General features: G+C 42.0%; 1 protein-coding gene across 4 annotated transcripts in view; it reads right to left on the bottom strand.

Annotated features, from left to right (window-relative positions):
• The window catches only part of CYRIB (CYFIP related Rac1 interactor B), a 97338-nt gene that overhangs the window by 64449 nt on the left and 16141 nt on the right, over positions 1–16748 (bottom strand). For 3 of the 4 annotated variants that reach the window (XM_030226869.2, XM_030226874.2, XM_050971511.1), the window contains exon 1: positions 11710–11877. The exons of the other annotated variant lie outside the window; for it this stretch is intronic. The gene's annotated coding sequence lies outside the window, so the exon portion shown is untranslated. Of the gene's footprint in view, positions 1–11709; positions 11878–16748 lie in introns of those variants that run through there. 4 annotated transcript variants of the gene reach the window in all.

Raw genomic sequence — 16748 nt, forward strand, 5'->3', positions numbered from 1 at the left:
ACTCCACCTGTCTAAAAAAAAAAAAAAAAGCCTACCTTTTTCAAACTTGCTCAAGAAAAACAACAAAAGCCAAGACAGATTTTTTAGAATTCCTGCATAAATGCATTCCAGTGTAAAATCTCAGACAGTAGATGCTGAATTTAATTCTTCTCAAATGATATTAGAAAAGTTTGAAGTATTGACCTTGAAGATCAGTTTCACTGCAAAAGTAATTTTTTTTTCCCCTGGAAGCACTGCTTTGGAAAAGAGTAGTGTCTCATGGCTTCTCACAAAGAAGAAAAGTTTGCTTCTGCACTATAAACTTTACCCAGACCCAAAAGGAGTATTGTCAGAAATGCAAACCAGACTACTACAGTCTGGCCCAATTACAAGTACTGAGAAACCCTGAGAACCAGCATAAAGGAAGACAGAAAAAAAAAAAAAAAAAAGAAAGGAAACTATGTCCTATTCAACAAGCCATCCCCAATTCCAAATCACAGTTCAAAGAAAACCTCTCTGGATTCCTGGCCTGATGGCCCTGAATGCAGAATTGATAGACAGGTTCTCCATCAGGAGCAGGGGGCTTGGCACTAGGTGATCTTTCAGGTCCCTTCCAACCCAAACCATTCTATGATTCTATGAAAAATTCAAACAACTTCCTTTTCAGGCAGTTCTAGCCTCAGCTTGGCAGAGATGATTACAAATATTAATGATGCTAAACAAACAAAGCAGTAGCATAACAACCAGACCTACTGTACTACTCAGTTAGACTCTACTAATAGCTCTTTTTAGTTACTCTAAACTTTCTGGTACAGGAGCATTCAGCGGAAGCATAAAGCAGAAAAAAGTATGGCTGGTAAGAGCAAAGGAAAACACAAAGAATGCTGTCTATGTCAGATATTTCCTGAAGTACAAGCAAGAAGAGCCTTTTACATAAGTGCTAAATAAAAGATGATAAGGAAGGACAGAGCAGTGAGAGTGAAACTATCTGAGCAGATGTAAAACAAGAGCATGAACCCCACCTTCCAGTTACTTCTATTACAGCACTGCAGGCAGGACACAGCCTCCACATTTCCGCTAGGAGCCAGCCCTGCAAGAGCAGCCTCAGCAATTTCTGAGGCAGAGCACAGCTGACAGCAGAAAGGCAGAGATGATGTTACACACAATAACCGCCTGATAAGAGAGAAAACACTTTTATGAGGTGCCCTCCTGCAGTGAAGGGCAGCAGATGAAGTGTAGAAATTCATACTCTGGGACTGCCTAAGGCAAGGAGAAAAAAAACCACCTTAAATAAACCAGCTTTAAATCAAGAAAAAAAGACACACAAGACAAGTACTTCAAAGTATTAGGGTATTTATAAAGCCCTATGATGACTGCTCAGACATATCGAACAAGGCTTTCACTCACTGTCTTCAATTTTCTTCTAACTCTGGACTTTCAAAAAGTTCTAGCATAAGACAGAGCACTGTCCTTGAAAAGAGATATACTGAAGTACCAACATAAAATAGCTTATCTTTCTCATTATTAAGTTATGAAGAAATATCTTGAACTGTGAAATGAACTTTGCGCTCATTTGCAACACATGACAAAAACAACACACCAATCCTTTTGTGGAGAAAAACATTTTAGCAAGTAAATATATTTGGTTGGATTTTTTTTTTGTTGGGCTTTTTTTTTTTTCAAACACTGATTCAAAACCAGGAAATAGACCATGTCTAAGCACAACAACTGTGCTTTTCATTTTAAAGAAAGCATTTGACTTTCACCTTTTTTTTTTTTAACATGCCAAATTACTAAGACCAAAGATGACATGTTCTCTGAGGAAGTAAAAGCCATGTAACTGTGGAAGCTAAACACAAATTACTGGAACTTAGTGAGTGATTTTTAGTTCCTTCACTGAAGCTATGGCATACACATCAAAACCACAAAATTATGCAGTACTGAAGCATTCTAGCAGTGTTGTAAATCCAAAACACTGTGAGAAATTGAACTTTACTGTACATAGCATTTTTTATTTCCTGACAACTGTCAGCAACACAAAATGCCCTGATGAGGGAATGTGTGCATGCCTGTCCCCTGGCAAGGGAGGACCTGCCCTCAACAGATGAACGTGAGCATAAGCAAAGGCTGTATCATTTGTACACCAAAATAGGGGCTTAAAAATCACTCAAGTATTTTGACCAGCAATTAAATTAGTTTCCTAAAAGTACATGTGGGTTCTACATCAGCTCAAATTTGCTTTAGATATAAACTGCCCTGCTGAGTAGTGTCTTGAGACAGAATCCAGCTGACTACCTGCACAGTGTGCAGACACACCAAGCAATGGGTGCACGTGTGGCGTTACAGATTCATACAGACACAAAACTCTGTGCACACGGAGAGTAACCAAGATACAAACTACATCACTTTCTTGCATTCCATACTCTGGAGACAGATGGGTTTTGATTTGCTTTTTTTCATTAGGTTGGTTGTTTTTTTCCCCCTTTTAAAATAAAGTTTTATCATGACTGAACTTCCTTTTCTTACTAGTGCTGCTACTCCAGCTCTCTCCTGACTCACCCACACGTAGCTGTGCTTCAGCATGTTGCAGTTCGTGTTCTTTTATAAAGTGTCACTACAATTCTTACTTGAACTGGAGAGACTTAAATTGAATAAATCCACCCACAGAGGTAGAGGTGGGCAGAGCTGACAGATCACATAACTAAACACACAAAAAGCCTACATAAGGCCAAAAACAGCACCTGGGGTTCTAATTGTTTAAAATCTTTGTTTATGTGTCCTCTTCCACATGAAAGTACCTCAGGATTGAAGACCAATGTTTGTCACATTCCCAGTATCACATCAGAAGCCAGCTGTGCTTCTAAAAAACCCAGATTGACTCTTGAGATCAAAAACACTCCCCATGATCATTCCCTTCTCTAACCTAAGACTGAAGAGATATTTGCTACCAATGAATGCCACACTTTCAAGAGAGAGCAAGTTTCCACCAAATTCATTCTATAGCAGAAGTACTTCTAGTCCTCCAAGCTGAAAAGCTGGTCAGCCAAATATTAACTGAACATAAGCCAACATAAGAAAAAGCAAAACACCATGACTCTACCAGCAGAGGCTACTGGTCTTTTCTTTATCCAAGGAATAAACACTTATTCCTTTTTTTCTTTCTTTTTAACTATGTCGTTTTCTAACCAGAATGAACTTAATTCATAGTATTTCTCTTTTGAAAAAGAAGCTTCCAAGAAAAACTGAGTGATGAGCCTGATTCAAAATAAAAATAAATTAAAAAATTTAAAAATCCAAACAAACAATCCGTCAAAAACCCCAAGAGGGTAGCAAAAGCTTTTTTTACCACTCCTTCTACTGACAGAAGAAACAGCAGCTTTATACTTCTTACCTTGGTTGATACAGTTTCATTTCTATTGAGAAACTCAAGAAGCCACAAGGGTCTCCAAAACAGAAAGAACCTATGAGCGCAGTGGTGACAGCAGGACAGAACTGTCTGTCAAATTAAACAGATAAGCTGAGCAATGTGGACAACTGAGAGACTCCCACCTGAAAAAGAAAAAACAGCTCATCCCTCCTTCCCTCACCATGAAGCAGAGAAAGGAATTCATTGCCCACAATTCTGTTAATAAGGCTGCAACAGCACTTCAACTTCTCCATAACACTGAAACACCAAGTAGGTGTCTTTTCACAACATGTGCCAGTTTGGCCCTTGAGCTGTGTGAATACAGCACAGAGAAGGAATGCATCAATACCAAATGCTTCAAGGAGCTACTAACACCATAGTACAAATTCTCCAGTGTCGCGCAATGCCAGAATTAACACTTCCTCATTTCTCTCAGCAAGCAACATAGTTACAAAAGAAGAAACTAGAAACAACTTTGCCTTTTTGAATGGCCATGTCTCACTGATGCAATAACCAGGATCTAGAACACTGCCTTGTTCTTCGATTCGATTAGGGCAGCTACATGCCCAAAGAGACCACAAACACAAGAAAGAAGCTTGACATTGGAATTCATTTTAAAAGGGAATCATAGTAAGAGAAAAGTAGCAAGTTCTATGGGGATGTGGCTGCAAAATGTAAAGCAGTCAAAAAAAGAGTCAGGTTACAGTCATCTCTAACCATGCAAAACTAACTGAACTTCTCTGTGCCTTAGCTCCTCGTGTAAAATAGGAAGCAAACTACTTCCTCTTCTCACTAGACCATTCTGATAATAAATAACTTTACAGAAAGCAGCACCACTGTCCATGAGGAAATTAACTGCTTCTCTGGAGCAATCTAGCAAGAGCATGGTGCAGTCTAAAGCAATGAAGACATACTATTGAACACTGTGTTGACAGAACTAGCAGCAGACACTTGGGGTGATGAAGCAAGGTACTAATGGAAGAAATGGCCTACAAATATGTATTCCTGGTTGCTTGCTTTCTGCAACTTCTGGACTTTTTGAGCACTTCTTTGCAGCCAAATAGTATAAATTCTTAGCTAGGAGATGAACCCAGAAAATTCTTGTAACTACGTAGCTCATAACCAGAATCAGAACCATTTGCTCACACCACCAGTTTTTACCACTCAGAGATACATATTAAGCTAAAGTAGTAAAGACACACTGGCTACTAATGGCAATGAAAAAAAACTCTGTTTATTTCACTGTAGTCCCTTCCTTACAGATTTTCTAACTCTACTTTTGCCTTCACAAGTTCCTTGTCCAACAGACCTCTCTGCCTTCTTTACAAAATCCTAGCTTCTACCCTTACTACTCCTGTCCACCTTTTCCTGCCCATCAGCTCTCTTTTACGCATTTTCTTCGTCCAGCAAGTCCTCACTTTCCTCGATGTCCCCAAGATGCTGGGTGAGAGGCAGCATCATTCCTACACACTCCCTCAGTACTGACCAATTCTTTCCACACAGCCAAAGAGCTCACAACCCAATCTCTCTGCTAGATTGTCATCAACCTGGGCCTAACTCAGTCCCAGGTTCTCATTCATATTCTTCCCCACTTTCAACTCAAAGCAAGTTGCTCCTCCTCCTAGTTAATTGTCATCTCTCCTCACCTCAGCTGTCCTCTCCATCCAAATCCCTTTCTTCTTCCATGCTGCCTGCCTGGATACATGTTTATTAGAGCATGAGTTTTCATAGGACTGTAATGGGGTCAAACTGAGGCCCATTCTGGACTAGGGACAGGGAGAAAAGCAAAGCTAGAGGCATCAGCCCTGCAAAACCACTCTGCTCTAAAGCAGAGGCACACTAGAGTTATTTGAAGAGCTGTCAAATTTTAAGACTCCCATTACAACATCTGTTCCCAAGCTTCACTTTTGGCAGTTACAGAAGTCGTTTGACTGAAATTCCTTTGAAAACCTGACACAATATTAACATCAATATTATGTCACATTCAAAATATTAGGTCTTAATCAATTGTGTCTTACACTGCCATTTACAAGACTCTACTGCCAGTCACAACTACAGTGAGTCTCCTACTGGGACACAATTCTACCCCACGTTTATTAAGAAGCCAGTTACAGAATAATGGTGAATTTCCCCATAAAAACTTTGGATACTGCTAAAACCATAAACTTCAGAAGAGATAAGAAAACAACTTGGGCTTTGTTATACTAGTTGAAAGTTCTTGTAGGATTGCCCTCCAAGCTTCAAGGTTCTTCAACTAGATTCCATTATTCTGTTACTCCTGCTAAAAAATTATTTCTGAATTAATTAGCTCCAAACTCCAAGATGCAAGGGTAAGAACAGATAAAGCATTTACTATTTTAGTGCTTAGGAGAACATGACTTTAGTCAGTTATACATGGGAAACAAAGTAGCCATAGCAAAAAATTTCAAAACCATCATTACAATTCAATTGCCCGTTCAGCTGACAAATCCACATCTCCCCACACAGAAGCAGGAAATCTAAACTCCGAATCAATTAACTGCTCCCATAAGCAACCCTTACACAATGCTCTCTCTTGTCTGTATGATCTTCATTTATGTAAAAGGTCAGCAATTTAATCTTTGAAATGAAGCCTCATGGAATCTAGTGGTTACTTATTTCACTTCCACCTTTAAAGGGAACAGTTTCAAGCAACCATATGTCTCAGCACATAAAAGGTGCAAATACAACAAGAAATTAATGGTCTTTTCATGCCCAGAATGCACTTTGCCTAAGAATTTTCACTTTCAAGGACACTAAACAGGAAGGTTCCATTTAAACAACAACAAATCCCTCCTCTCCCTAAAAAATGCCCAAAAAACTAAAGAAACAAACAAACAAAAAAACCCCACCCACAAAACAACAAAAAACTCTGCTATTATTATATTTCTTATTAATTCTTATAGCTTTTTTTTTTCTTCTCCAGAATAATAACAGTGGTAGAATTCAGAAGATTGTCTAGCTTTTGGTGTTCTTTTGGTTTTTTTTTTTTAATTCAGTAGAGGGTCAAACTGATTTGTACATCAGAGGCTGAAACAAAACACCTTTGTTGTGCAACACAAAAAGGCAAGAAATCCGTTTCCCTGAGGATGTTACCCTCAAGACTGCTGTAATAAAAAGGAGAGCGAGCCATCATCCAGTGCCACACCTGACTAGGAGAATACGCAATTAGATCTAACTTTTGAAGTTATTCAACTGCTACAGCCACTAGACACAGAAACGGGGCTTTCCAGTCATCTAATTTACAGCTAGGGCTCCTAGGAACTCATCTAGTACCTTGTGTAGTACACCAGAAAAAGTTACTCACGCTAACACTCCATTTAATTTAATCATCTAGGACTGAAGGAGAACCAGAATTGCCTCATGGCTGAATTTAAGAGTCTTTTGAACTATGTCAGTTAAACAGAATTTGCTCACAGAATTGCCTCCTGCTACCAGGGAACATTTAAGCCCTGTAGTCTGAAGTAAAAAGTGCTTTTAAAATGTATCTAGGACAGTGTTCTGCTGCACTTTCTTATATATAAAGTGATTACCAATGTAAGATTTTTTTTTTTTGCCTGGTGGACACCAATTTCAGGTAAAGCATTTGCTGATGGAATCAGCCTCCCAGATAAACGTATTAACTGCCTACAGGATCAAGCTTTAGGTTTTGGTGTGGGTGGCAGACAGAAGGCCTGTTTTGCAAGGCATGCTATTTCTGTAGCTACAGCCACACCAAACTGAATGCACTCGAATCTCACAAGCTAAGCTGTCCCAGACCCAGTCACACTATTTGCACAGGGACCACCTGGGAATCCCAAGTGCTGTAGATATAAGCCAGAGAATCAGTCCAACACTTAGTAATCAAGACCACAAACTATACAGCATTTTCACTGAACAAGAGTAGAAGAATAAAAATACAACCTCCCATACAAACATTATTACAGAAAACTAGTTTTACACATTTGAAGATTGTACTTATGTACAATCTCCTAATTTCAGAGATATTTAGTCCCCAATTTTTCCTACAGTCCTGCAATGATTTCATGTAGTAGGAAAAAAAATGGCAGGTTTGGTCAGTCAGATACCATTCCCCAAATGCAGCATCAGAACTTTAGGTTAGTGCAACGAAGGTAAAAAACAGCCTTTCCCAAGACACACAAATTAGTCAACACTTTAGGTATTGACATTAGTCTAGGTACTAGAATCATAAAAATTCTTTTTCTAGGTGTTGAAAAAGCAATCCTAAAGAACATTCAAAGATAATAAGTCTGGAACCAAAAATATTTTACAAATCAATTACATGAACAACATTAACATTGCCAGAGTTAACCAGAAATCAATTACTAAACATTTCATCAATATCACCATATTCAAGTGCAACAGTAAATGAAGAGGGCAGCATAACCAGACAACAAATGTTGTAACAACAGATCTGAGTTCATAAGCCACATAAACATACTGAGCAGGACAGGGTCAGTCCTTACCTCACAACCATGGCTATCTTACAACTATCCTGAAATTCAAATGATCATGAGTGAAAGGCCAAAGAATGCATCATTTTCCCTACACCTTTCAATTATACTTTGCCTGTAACTAGTTTCACCGTTTCCACAGTGAAGGTACTCTCTGTACATCAGGCTTTCACGTCACAGGGAGGACAAAATGCCATTTCGAAAAAGCAGAATGCAATTAAAACCACAGGGGATGGGGAACACAGGAGAAAGTGCTGCAGCTAAAAATACTTTCAGCTTTACCTAGTCAATTCTAAAACTGCTCATTGTTTGTCATTGGTTTCTGTTAAGCTCTGCTGTTTATATGATTGCAATACATGTATCCCCAGTAAGCACTGGAACTGCAAATGTAAAACAGTGCCTATGTAAGAGCCTTTTGCTCTCAGCAAATTTTAGACAGTCGGAAACACTCTGCCAGCTGCAGCAGCCAACTTGTGGCACTCGAGAGAACATTCCCGAATCACAGATGGGGGAAACTGAGGTGATTTTATAAGAGATCCTGAAATTAAAGGCAATCAAGTAAGTACCTGTCTTTGTAAACATGAAGAGAATTGCAGATTTCTCTACATTGGATAGAGGTGTTAAATTTTCCACGATCACAAGGAAGTAAATACTGATATTCCTTAGTAAAGTTTATATAGCCACAGATTAATAATAAAGGAAAACTCAGAAGGTGTGCAAGAGGACCATCCATTTACTTAAAGTGCTCTCGATATATGCAAACAAATGGGAGTAGAAAAGACATCAAATGGTACAAATGGCCAACATTAACAGCTGGAAAATTATTTGAAATAATTCTTACCCTGCCTAACTGATGCATGTAATTCAGGTGCCACAGCCAGTAAGCAGGGACAATGCTTCAGGATCCCCAGTGCTTAACTTTCCAATCCAAGCAGAGCTGCCTTCATATCCCCAGTGCCCACACTCCCATCACCTCTGAGGCCATGTTGACAGACTGGAGGGATTCAGTTGGACCAAAATGACTACCAGGATGACTCTCTGCATCCAGGTTCTAAGCACAGGAGTTGGCACTGACATTCAAGCCTTGTGTGGATTCAGCACATATATTCACATGAGCTGCATGCCTTGCCTGTAGCACATTTGCCTGACAGCTGATAATCCATGAGATGCAGTTTGACAACACTCAAAATATTTCAGCTTTGAAGATGCATTTTCAAACATTTTTATGACGAATATGTCTCATAAAACTGATTTGTAATGTACTTCAGGGTAGTTAACATCACCTTAACGAACAGGAGTCATTCTTCTCAACTTATGCCCATCTACATCAAAGACAGAAACTCTTGGTATCATTAAAGAGAACAATCCTGTAGGTAGGACAGGCAAAGGTGACTTATGCTAGCACCATCATCTCCTAAAAATCACCAACCAAACGAACTACAACAGCCACACACAAACCTGTTTAAAAAACAAATCCAACTCCTTGCACACAGGCTTTAATTTTGCCTGTCTCCACTATGTCAAGATACGCATTGGTTCCATCTATGCCCCCAGCTGGCAGGCAGGAACAAGAAAAAGGGGACTGCAGGCTGTTTGTACGTCTGTATTCTCCAAGATACACAACGAGAGGAAAAAAAAAAAATCTGCATTTATGTTTACCATGCCAAAGCAGCTGCAGAAATCCAAAGTGGCCCCTACATATGCTTTTCCAAATGACAGACACAATTTCTGTTAGTGTATTACTCAATAATTCAGTAGTTTGCAATACAAATATTCCCTGCCCTTCTGCCTCTTTACTGTATTAATTCCAAGTATTTAGTAAGCACTGTTAGAGGACTGGTGACAGACACCTTAAGGTGCCCCCATAAGTGTCTTTAAACTACTGCATTCAATTAATTTAACAATCGATTCTTTTGGAAATATATAGTAACTACTGCTAGACACAATAAAAAATTGATTCATTTTTTCTCTTTATCAAGAGAAAGACTCAGACAAAACCCAGATTAAAGGACAGGATAGTTTTGTATTCAAGAAGAGAACTGGCTGACACCAGGTTTCCACAGCCAGAGCAGGGAAGGTTGTCACAGGAAGAGGCTGAGACTTTCAGAAGACAAACTCTTCTATAATCTGTCCCCTCAGGTGGCCCCAGCTAAACCGCAAACAAGGAAGAAAATCTAGAGCACCTGATGACAAATGGAAGTTGTATAACAGATGGGATCAAATTCATTCCTTACTTTCATAAAGTCGTGGTACTTCTTGACAGGGATATTTTAAAACAATCCTGGGATCATTTCTTCCACAGTCCCTGCTTGCAGACAGCTAATACATGCAATAACAAATCTGACAGTCTGACTGGGATAAAAGCTATCTTCTCTCCTACTCAAAACTTCTGTTTCAACAATAGAATACTCTCTGTATGCCAGGCAAGAAACAATCCAACTTCATGTAACAGCAGTATCTTATTCAAGTGGTTTAGGATTTTGCTGTTAAACTTGCCACACAGAACCAAAGATATATTCTGCAAAGCAACAGACCTTGATGAACAAAGATATTTGTCAGGGGGAAGCTTTTAAGTTTGAACCCATGCTCCAACCTTGACAACAGTAATCTCAGGCTGCCCAACACACAACCTACAACAGAAAATGCTGATGAACTAAAAGCTGCAGTTAAGTCCAAGCAGAGCACAAAGAAAGAAAATTCTACATCAGTGAGCAGGGACAGAATTTGAGCAAAAGAGACTTTGCAATTTTTACCACTAGAAACAGTAATAAGGAAGAACCCAGATTATCAGATCAATCTAGAAAATGTTTTACTGGTTTGAAGATTAACATACATGCTAACGTACACTTGTATTTCCATATTATGTTACCAAAAACTCAGAATGACAGATTTTAAACGTTAGTAATACTCCACTATCACAGCAGTATGACAGCTGTCATGCTGTTGCTGACATTTGGATCCAGGATGCTGATGCTATGGAACAGACAGAGAAAAAAAACTTCAAAAACCTTCGTAACACACAGTCTCTTGCTTTCTTCAGGGTCTCAAATGTTTCTGTGAATAAACTTCTTGTATTTTTTTACCGAGTGAGATATGACACCAGATTAAAAAGTAACAAAAAATTAAGTTGCAGGCGTCCTTATCACTTAATTACATGGGAGAAAATTATAATAGAATTAAAATTTGATTTTATCGGCTACATAATGAATAGGTTAGAAACAACACTCTCTTGTTACAGACTTCAAATTCACTTTAGCCCCTCCTGGAATTACAGCTCCAGCATCACAGCGCTGCACACAAACCTGCAGGATACACCCTAACCATGACAAATTTGCGACGATCCCCGTATTCCGCTTAACTCGCTGCATGTTCAGCCACACTCCGAAGGACTGCAGATGTCCCTCCAGGAGCTCTCCCCTCCCGTTATCCATTAACGCTGTCACTCCATCCCGCATCCCGCGGCACTACCTGCATCCCGGGGAGCCGCCCGCACCCGCACCGGGCGCAAACCAGACCCTGTGCCCGCGACGGGGGGCAGGAGCCGCCGGAGCGCCGGGGAAGCCCAGGGCAGGGCGGCCGGTCCCCGGTGACCCGCGTGGTTCCCCGGCGAGGGAGCAGCGGCGGCCGCTTCCCCCGCGCCCCGGGGCCCCTCCTCGGCGTGCGGGGGGAAGCGGCGGCGGGACGGGAGAAGTTGCGAAGCGCCGAGGGAGCGGGGAGAGCAACAGCTGGAGCCGGGCGGGGAACGGGGGCCCCGCGGGAACGGGGCGGGGGTCGCGCCGCCGGCGCCGAGGGAACGCGAGGGATGCAGCGGCGAGCGCCCCGCCCGGCCCCTCCCGCCCTCCCGGCACTCACCGAGCCGCCCCGTGCGCGGCGATGCGGGACCGGGATCCGGAGCGGGACCGGGATCGAGAGCGGAGCCGGAGCCACCGCCTCCCCCGCTCGGCCGGAGCAGCGACGGAGCGGCGCGCGCGGATGGCGGGAGCGCGCCGGGAGCGCGCGCGGGCGGCGGGAGCGCGCGCGGGGAGGGGGGAGCGGGGGGGGGGGGAGCGGCCGCACAGCACCGCGGGCACCGGCCGTGCGGGCGGGCGTGCGCTGACCCGGATGTACCGGGGGGGGGGGGGGGGGGCGGCCAGCAGCAGGTGACTGCGCAAGCGCGCCCGGCCGCCAGCGCACTGCGCATGCACCTGCTTCGACTCCCAGTGTCTCGGGCACGGGCGGGGGAGCGAAATCGAGGCGGGCGGGCGAGGCGGCGAGTGGGGCAGCCCCTTAAAGGGGCCGCGGTGTTCCCGCAGCCCCCAGGAACAGCTCGGTGACGTGACTCAGTCAGCATTCGCCTTCAGTGCTTGAGGAGTTGCGTGGTTCTGGTGCTTTTCTAGGGCCTGGCTCGGGAGTTTGAAGTGTCTGCAGCTGGCAAAGCCAGGTTGAGAAGAGAGATGGGGTGCTCCTTGTCTGGGAGCAGCGGGGCTGATGACTCAAAGCCATTCAGAAATGTCTTGCCAGGTGGATCAAAGCACAAATAAATAATTTTTTAAAATGTGGAAAGTTCCATCCCCCAGTGAGCACTGCCAGAACCCCATACCATTGCACTCAGGCTGATCCTGGAATGCTTTCCACCTCCATCTCCAGAGAATGCAAAAGACATACAAAATATGTTGAAAAACCACAAAAAACCCCGCATGGGGTTATGGGGTCATTTACCCTGGAGAAAAGGAGCCTCAGGGGGTACCTTATGGCTTTGTACAGCTCCCTGACAGGATGCTGTCGCCAGGTGGGGGACGGTCTCTTCTCCCAAGTGACAAGAGACAGGACAAGAGGAAATGGCCTCAAGTTGCACCAGGGAAGGTTTAGATTGGATATTAGGGGGAAAAAAAGTCCTCTTAGAAAGGGTTGTCAAGCGCTGGGACAGGCTGCCCATAAAAGTGGTGGAGTCACCATCACTGAAGGAATTTAATATACATGTAAATGTGGCACTTGGGGTTGTGGTTTAGTGGTGACTTTGCTATGGGTTTATAAATGGGCTCAATGATCTGAAAGGTCTTCTCCAGCATAAATGATTCTAAATTACTCCAAACACAAAAACATATTTTAAGAACATCCCATGGACATAATTATGGGCTTTCTGTGCGGGGCCAAGATTTGAACTCAATCTTTCTTGTGGATCTCTTCCAACTCAGCATATTCTGTGATTCTCTGATTTTATGAATGTTTCACCTTCTATAGCACACCCTAGATTCTGGTATCCTCACACAGGGACAAAGCACACCCTGAAATGCTTCTGCTGTGGATAAATTTGCCAAAGCAGAGGGATTGCACAAATACCTTGTTTCAGGACTTGCTGCTTTAGTAAAACTCAATGTAGACCTACTTAGAAAGAAAACAATTAAAAGTTCTGCTGTTTTTGCTTTGCCTTTGTTTTGGTTGGTTTTTTTTTTTTGTTGGTTTTTTGTTTGTTTGTTTGTTTGTTTGTTTTTCCTTAAAGTAACCTGGAATCTAGACAATGCTTTTCTAAATTTTGCCATGCAGTCTCCCCTGGCCTTCACACGGAGCTGTTCTGACACCAAGGGCAGTTCACAGCTCCGTCAGTGAGGCTGCACCGGGAGCGGTTCAGAGACCGAGCGGCAGCCAGGCAGTGCAAAACCTGCACCCTCGAATAGTAAAACATTATCAATACAGCTCTAATCAAAGGATATTCTCAATCTGAAAGAGACAAACCAATCACCTCACATTCCAACCACTTCTACTAGCTCCTTTTCAGAAGCCTGATAGCAGTTTGTTAAGTGCCAAATAGTAGTGAATATCAGGTACCTCTAAGCCCACTGAGAAAGCACAAAAATGGAAAATAGCTCAAAGATTTATTTATATGTCAATGTATTTCTCTTATTATTATCATACCTACATGTTTGTGGACTTAATCTGATAAACTTAGTTTGTCTTTAACTTATTAACATTCAAGATATATGGTTTGACTATAATAACTTTAAAGTATTCTAGTTAAAGGCGTATCCTGGGATATGAAGGAAGCCATTTGTGAGTACAGTTCAGCTGCAAAACCTGTTTGGTGAACTCAAAGGAAATCACCACACTTGAGTTTTGGTCCTTGGGTAGCAGTCAGGCAAGACCAGGGCTGGTCCACCACATACCTGCTCACTGCCTTCACCTAGGCAGGGAGAGGGAGTGCTCAGACAAGCTCTGGAGTCTCTGAGAGGTTTGTACAGACTGAAGCAAACAGAGGAGATGTCGAGGAAGATATGAAGAAAGATTTTCACAGCAGCACCTTCAGCAGAATGACAGAAGTTCCAGTTCTGCTGTGTGTGATTTGTGTAGTGGCTGAACAAATGCTTGACATGGCTTTTCACTTCTGCCACAGAAAGGATATTTTTTGCAGTGGATACAAATTTTGAAGTGTAAATCGACACACACTCCTTCCTGAGATGAAGCAGGTTATCACCACATCCTCATCTTCTCTAAAGTCTGCAGGGCTTTACAAGTCTGTGTGCCAGGCAGGAGGTGATCCAGGTTCCACTGAACTGCATTCAAGGCAAGCAGGATTGTGCTCTGAGTTAATGTTGGACTCGTTACCATTTGGGCTTAATAGAAACCAGGGGTCTCACCTGCCATACTATAAGAGCTTTGTCCTTCTGCACAGAAATAAAGAGCTACACACAACCAGCCTCAGGGATGAACAGTTGTTGTTGCTCATAACATTATAAAGCGCTTGGGGCTTGGCAGGGTGGGGTTAGACAAAGAAAATTTCCTACTGAAACCATGAGCAGGTTTATCATAATATATAGTCTTTAGTGTTCTCCAAAATTGCAAGATACCTTTGATTTGGATCTCACATCTTTCACAAGTACAAGAATGCCCAGATGCTGAGCATCACTGATGCTTTAACAGCAATTACACACTAAGACATCCACATCCCACATAATAATTGAAGCATAAAAAATTATTGAACAGTGTGGAAAATGCTGCATGACTAAAAAACCCAGCAATTTTCTATTAGTTCTGCCTTCACTTTTAATTTCTTAATTGCTTCTTCTGAATGCAAAATTATTTTGCCAGGTTATCACTGCAATAAATGTTAATAACTCTCCCCCCAAAAAAACTAACCTCCAAAACAACAACAATAAAACAGAAGTAAAGACTATATTTTTCAGTTAGTATCATAGAATAAAAGAGTGGTAACACAATGTTATTGTTCCTAGGCTGCTGAATGCCTGAGGATTTTGTTAGTTAGATGATGCCAGGTAGGTATATCTGACAGGAAAGAAAACAGGTCAGAGCATTTTCATTAAGAACAGATTAATAAGCTCCAAAATTACTCTTGGATGTATATGTGTGTATATACCAGTGACAAAAGATGACTTGACTTTATATACGGATGGCCAGGTGGATAAATAAAGCCACAGGAGCAAAGCTGCCCTTAGGTGCCATGCACTGTTAGAATACTTGGGTTGCTTTTCAACCTAATGGTAGCCTAGGGGAGAGAGTCCAAAGGGAAAAAGAAGTGACCATCACCCTGTGCCATGTGTAGTCAGCAGGGACAATAGAGCACCTGACCACTGACAGTTCTGGGGGGAGGACAGAATAGCTCTTCCATTACATGGATGAAAACAGAAAGTAAACATCCTATGGCTAAAGATTATTCTTTTAAATAATGGTTAAAGAGATGGAATTTCTTATGGAAAATGTCAAGAATGGAAGAAATGCAGCTTTTCAGGGCTCCCTTGTTACACTGTTGTGGCTCATAGCACCTTTCAGTTCAGATAAAACCAATGTCAGGTTTTGCCCTCCCCTGCCCAGATTTCCCTACATTCTCAAGCGCCACGGTAGTCAACAAGAGAGTGCAGAAGCAGTCACATTTATACCACATAGTCCTCCAGGGCTTTCACTTAGATAGTACAAATCCTCTGATATGAACATTGCTCTTCAGAATATAAACAGCTGTAACAAAATGTGAGCGATCTACATAAATTTCCAGAAACGCAGACAAAACAAAAAGCCAAGGTCAAATCACTTCACAAGGATCCCTGAAGTGCTTCCAGATACTGCCATGCCAGAGTTAGAATCTCTTATACTTTCATGGAAACAGGCACTCACAGTCGCAGAATACCTCCCCCCCTGCCCCACTCCCCCCTCAAAAAAAGGTCATTTTGATATTTGGGTGGCAAGTGGGAAAACTGAGATGCTTCTGGAGTTCAATCTTTTTACTCTGACAAACCTGGTGAAATCCTGTCATGTCACAATGCTACGCCCCAGTCACTTCACGTGACTAAGTGCATCAGTCATCTCCTCTTCTGCCATTACAAGGTCCAAGATTATTTCAGAGTTTGCTCATCTGGTGATGCAGTTGCTCCCTACAAACGATCAGCACAACCCCCTCATGTGGGGAGCCTCAGCTAAAACACACAGCATGCTCTCAATTAATGAACACTTCTTTAAGTCAAATAACACAGGAAGGTTCAGTGCCATGTCAGTTGGACTGTGATCAGGAATAATGAAGATTTTACAAAATAAAGCTCCTTTTTTTTTTTTTCACATTCTCACATTTTCTGCCTTACCTCAAAAATATAGCTCATCTATATGAGAGACAGGGAAGAAAAAGGAAGAAAAAAGAGAAAATGTCAGGTGTTAAGCCTGCATTAGAAGATTACAGACCAGTAAGCATAGAGGAAGGTGGAAAGAGGAACTGCAGCTATTTTAATCATGTTTTATCTCTACTGGAAAATAGAAAGATAAATTAGAGTAGTAGACCTGCTGCAGAATAGAGCAGAACACAGTATTAGACTCTGAGATCTTTAAGCTGCTTATAAAAGTTCGTGAAATACAGAATTTTTTCAGTGATCTCCACATGGACTCCATTGCACTGACAAGCTTTGAGTAGCTGCAGT

The sequence above is a fragment of the Serinus canaria genome, chromosome 2 (assembly GCF_022539315.1).
Source record: "Serinus canaria isolate serCan28SL12 chromosome 2, serCan2020, whole genome shotgun sequence".
Taxonomy (NCBI): domain Eukaryota; kingdom Metazoa; phylum Chordata; class Aves; order Passeriformes; family Fringillidae; genus Serinus; species Serinus canaria.